Raw genomic sequence first — 6,000 nt, 5'->3', positions numbered from 1 at the left:
TCAATCACCCATTCCCTTCACATTCACATAAAACCCATATCACCCACTCCTAATTTCACTCAAAATCCCTCATTTCATCACATTTCACCACTTTCTCAAGATTAACCCATTTCAATCTATCTACTATCACCATGTTGACACGGCTAACCGGAAAGGGAAAGAAGAAGAGTGATGCTAATCCACCACAAGAGCCTCCAAAGAAACCAAGAACAAAGATGAGTGCTAGCAAGGGCCAATCTTCGCGGTCCGCTCAAGCATCTCCTCCTCGCCGGAGCAATGTCACTCGGCCACAGGTCCAGCCCCACTTCATCAGTGCCGTTCATGAAAAAAGGTACACAAAAATCCAAACCTTTACTATTAATCAAGAAAAAGGTTTTGGAGAGGACTTGTTGAAGGGTGTTGCTGAGTTAGGAAATGAGGTCAGGTCTAGAAAATGGGGGAAGTTTAATAAGTTGATGATTAAAGATGAAGCTAATCCGGGTAATCAGATGTGGGTAAGGGAGTTTCTCGCAAACGCTTATTTGCCTGACCAGTCGTCGGTTCCGGAGTTCTATTCGACGGTTAGGGGAATAAGAGTGTACTATTCCGCAGCTCACATTAATACATTATTGGGTTGTCGTGTGAGGGGTGCTTGTGAGTTGGTATCCGAGAAGGAACGAATTTCCAATGGTGGCCTTGCGGTAAGAGAAGAGTTAAAGGCGATTGTTTGTAGGCCTGGAGCTAGATGGCTGCCACACTCAGCCTCGTCCCTTCCTACTAGGTTGAGTTTGACGAGTTTTAACCCTATTCACCGTGCTTGGGGAGAATTCTGGCTTAAGAATGTCCGTGTGGTTGGTAATAACTCTGAAATTCAGATTGATAATGTTGCTGCTGTTCGATTATTAGCTGAGGGTCGCTATATCGATCTTGGTCTTTGGTTACAAAGGGATTTACATGAAATGGCAAATAATAATAATCCAACTTTTACTTTGGGGCATTGCAACTTAATTGCTGCTTTGTGTAGAGCAAGTAATGTCCCTATGTGTGTGCAAGAAGGTGACTTACATCCCGTCCGGCCACTATCTTTATCATACTTTGAGAAGAGGTTTGAGAGAGGTCCGATTGTGCCCCGAGGTGAGGGGAATGCTGCAAGGGAGGAAGCTTTGAGAGAAGAGGAAGAAATTAATCGGTTTGAAGAGGGTAACCATCCGGATCAACAGGGGGATCCGGCGTATGAGTCTCACGATATACCAGCTCAAGACCCTCCTCGTTACTCTCATGATATGAATCAGCTTGCTTCGATGTTGCATCAAATGGAAATTTCTCAATATTCCGGACTGCCGAATCTTTACTTTGATACCGCCTCCTCCATGTACACCGAGGCGATGACTTATCGGTCTACTTTCCCTCCTCCTACTTTTGGGACTTTGTATCCCGTTGATACTGATTGGGAGGCGCATCAGGCGAGGGAGCTGAACTCATTTCAGGCCAGACAAGCATACAATTCTGGTTTGAGAGCTTCTGAGTTGGCGGAGATCGAAAGGCGACGCCGGGTTGAGCAGGATGAAGCTGCTGCTATGGAGAGGGAAATGCTGGATGTGGATGGGCTAAATTTGAATTTGAATAGCCCGTTCACAAACTACTTCACTGGCCAGCCGGATGACGCGGTTTGACATTGTTGGTGATGCTGTTCTTCTGCTGCTGCTGCTGCTGCTACTATTCTACTACTCTATCTCTATCTTTACTTTTTGTCTTTTATTTGCTTGGTTTGTAATAATATTCTGATGTTGCTTAGATATTGGCTGGATATTTTAATTGTGTACTCTGAAATTGAATCTTCTTTTGTTTAATTGTGGAATGGTTTTTACTTCTAGAGTTTGTTTCAATATTTTGGCATGTTCCTTCTAGTCACTTGAGTATCAATTACTTGATTTTCTCCGTGTGTGATATGTGAAACTTGCAGTGCAATAGCTTGTTGCACTCATGTGATCAAGAGGCAAAGGAAGGGAACGCACACTTTTTGACCGGTTCTTTGATTCGACCCAACCGTGAGGTATTGAGCCAAACACTCTCATTCTTTCTATGTGTGATATCCGCTCATGTATTGTCTCTCGATTTTGCTTGTCGTCTTTTTATTTGATTGGTACTTTTGTAGCACACACGAGGCATGTTCCTTGGTACCTTTGAGCCTTTCTATCCACCCTTACTTATAATTATCCTTTGCTTAACCAATTTGAGCTGAAAAAGAAAATGTTATTTTTGCAAAACCTTAAGAAATTTTTGATGAAAAAAGGAATGACTTTCTTGGAGGTTAGGCACCTAATTAGTGGTTGATGCGCATTGCTCACTACTAAGTTTGGGGTTGCTCTTTGGAATTAGCAACAAATAAAGTTTGGGGTGAGGGTACTAGAGAACTTATAAAAGTTTTGATCGCATACTTTTTCAAAAATTTCAAAAGTTGCAAGGCAAAAGAGAAAAGAAAAGAAAAAAAAAAAAAAAAAAAGAGATAAATGAACGTGAAAAAAAAAAAAAAAAAATTTGAGAAAAGAAGTGATAGCCTTGAATTCTAAGAATTGCAAAACTTTGTTTGATATTTTGAAAAAGTTCTCTAGTCCACTATATTGCAAAAGGGGTTTGGTTTATGAAATGTTCTTTGACTAATAGGGGGATCTAACTCCAAGTTTTTCTACTACTTATCCAAAAACGTCACCATCCACCCTAGCCAAGCCACGTTATAACCCTAAAAGACCTCTAATGTGTGTGCACAAAGTGAACCGAATGAATTCTTAGACTACTTGCAAAATTATTGTTGACTTGCATTGATGTGTTGATTTGAGTGAATTACCCAAACTGAAGAGTGCATGTGAGTAGTGTGATGAAATCATAGAGCCTTGGTCGAAAAGTGTGAACTACTTGAAAATGTCTTGCGGGAACGGTTGTGCAATTGAGCATTGTTTGCAGGTGGATCATTGATCATCAGGTGAGTCTCACGTATGTATGATTCGAGTGAATTTAAGGAAAATGCCAAGGTCTTGACACGAAAGCTTGAGGTAAAAGTTGTTTCCTTGAGGACAAGGAAAGGTTTAAGTTTGGGGTTGTGATGACAAATCGTCACACTCTCTAATCCATGCCTATTTTAGCAACATTAGATACATTTTAGTAGGTTTTTAGCAATAAATATAAGAGAAATCTAACCATTAGCTTGATTACTTGTTTTGCAAGAAAACAGGAAAAACTGCAGGATTTGAATGATTTTCACTACGCTGGGGGCGTAGCCCATCACGCGCCGCGTGATGGAGCTCACAGAGAGCCAAGATTGTGACTCTGATCACGCGCCGCGTGATGCCTTACCACGCGCGGCGTGAAGCCTTGATGAAGATGAAGATTGCTCTCTGACTTGATCACGCGCCGCGTGATTCTGTTACTACGCGCGGCGTAGTTGATGGATTTGCAACCACGCGCGGCGTGGTAGATCTGGCGCGCGGCGTGGTTGCCTGCTGTATATATAATTTCTGCATAATTCTGTTTTCGGGTTGGAAAATTCTACAAAAATTGATCTACATTCTGGTTTTGGAACTTCCAGATCGCGATTCAAGACTCCAGAGGATAGCTCCAAGCACGTCGAGAGCATGGATTCACAAGCCATGGCGATGAAGCGAGGAAGCGAACGAAGCACGATGAGGAGCTAAACTCCTTTGAAGGTAGAATCTAGGATAGTTTAGGATGTAGTTCAGCTTAATGTAATCTGCAAATGTTGTAAGAATTTACTCTTTCTATAGTGTTCATCCAATGCAATTCTGTTTTTAATGCTTTATAATCCTTCATTAGTGTTATAATGATTTCGAGTTAAGTCACGTGCGAGAGTATTGATTTAATTTCTGAACTGAATTGTATTGAGCACTCGAGTGTCTCCGGTCGAGAGATTGAGGCATAGAGTGTAGCGAACGATTGACGCGCGTTAATATCATTCGTTGTAGGTAGCTTCCGCCCGAGAGATCGGGGGAGTATCGACAACGAATAGAGTGGATTTTGACAAGAGATTGCGATTCACTAATTTGTCGATCTAGTTGTGAACACTTGAGTAAATTCCTACGACATAGTAGATTGCATGTGGTTTAGCTATAGACTAGATGATTCCGATGATTCTACCTCGCTTTTCCTTTATATCAAAGCACGTTTTCTAGCAATTCATTACTCAACATACCCCCAATTTATGTGTATTTTCTGTAAAATGTCTATGAACACAATTCGACTAGTTTGATCACACAATCCCTGTGGATCGATATTTTTATTACTACGTGGTTTTCGTGCACTTGCGAAATATTCCATCACTCACCGATTAAGCTGATTTTGCGATTTAATCTGATTTTGCGATTTAAGCTGATTTTGATGTGATTTAAGCTGATTGGATTGTCGTCGATGGTGAGTGGTTGTGCGATGGAGGAGGAGGTGGATTCGCCGGTGGGAGTGGGTTTGACGGAGGGGGATTTGCGATGAAACTGTGATTTGGTTTCTGATTACGTTATTTGGTTTCTCGTGTGTGAAATTAATTCTCAGAAGAATAAACCGGTTCTAAACCAACTAAGTGAAATGGTAAACCGGTTTACCATTTTTATGTTTTATGGTCTGGGTTGGTTTTTTTATAAAATGGACTGGACTTTTAAAAAATGGAAATGGTTTGGTTAGTAATTTGGGTATGGTTAACCTTATTATTTGCACACCCTAGTCACAACAATCATAAATTCATAATATATATAGCTGAAATAAAATATTTAGATGTACTATATATTGGATAATTAGTTGACCATCATTGTCTCTTCGATTTGTAAAAAAAATAAAATAAAATTGTCTCTTCGAAACCTTAGAACTAGATGGCAAAAGTGATTATGTTTTATGCAAAGGATGTCTTTTATTTTCATTTACTTAAAGGACAATACTTGTGAAGATAGACTTGTCTTTCATGGTAATGTTATTGCTGTTTTATATTAGTGGGACACTATCCCTAATTTCTTTAGTGAATAATTCTTAAGGGTATGTTTTCCTAATCTAAGTTCATAAAAAATCCAAAAAGAAGATGCATGGATTTTGATGGTTTCTTTGAAAACTTGAAAGTACCCATTACTTGTTATAGTGACGAAGTACACCTTAATGACAATTAAAATTGAGATTTTTGGGCTAAAAAATTGGGTCTTAAACAAACATTAAAATAAAAATTTTCCTGCCACCTCCACATTTAACCCTTCACCCCTACAAAATCGTGATCGGATATTCTCCTTCACTCTCCTCTCCATCTCTCTCAATCCTCTCTATCTCTCTCTTAATTTCAATCTCTCTCTTCAATAAAAAGTTTTAAAATAATAATGAGAGAGAGTGAGATTAAGAGAGAGATAGAGAGGATTGAGAGAGATGGAGAGGAGAGTGAAGGAGAGGATCCAAATCCTCCGGAAGGCTTGTATCCCTCGGCTACAATTTTTCAGTATTGGACAAATTTCGATCATAAGAAACAATGTTATTGGACATATAACAAAATTCCGTCATATCTGACATTGGTGTTATTGAATGCTAATTTTTTTGAATTGATAGTTGATGTTAATGAATGTTAGTTATTTTTAATGAATATTTTTGATGATATTGGATGTTAGTGTTGCCCAGTCCAATCAACGTGTTTATTAGAGTCCACTTACTGTCAAAGGTTTCTCTTCCTCCCACCCATCATTCTCTTATCCCCACAAATCTTATTTTTGACAATGGGAATAAAGTTCGAAACGTAGAACTTTTTTAGTGTGTTTTAATGGGACATGCCGTTATGGAATTTTTTTAAAACTAAAAAAAATTCAAAATCTACGTTCTGAATTATTTTATTTCGAGAGACAAATATCATTTCAAGAGGATAAGTGAATGGTGGGAAGAGGAATAGAAACCTTCCTCACTGCCCGTAGGCTCATGGGGTATTATTTTAAGAGGTATAACAACAAATATAACTAGTTTATAGGAGAAGCTACCACACACCTCAATTACTAC

Source organism: Trifolium pratense, linkage group LG5 (genome assembly GCF_020283565.1).
Source record: "Trifolium pratense cultivar HEN17-A07 linkage group LG5, ARS_RC_1.1, whole genome shotgun sequence".
Classification (NCBI taxonomy): domain Eukaryota; kingdom Viridiplantae; phylum Streptophyta; class Magnoliopsida; order Fabales; family Fabaceae; genus Trifolium; species Trifolium pratense.
Note: the sequence above shows the minus strand (reverse complement) of the source record.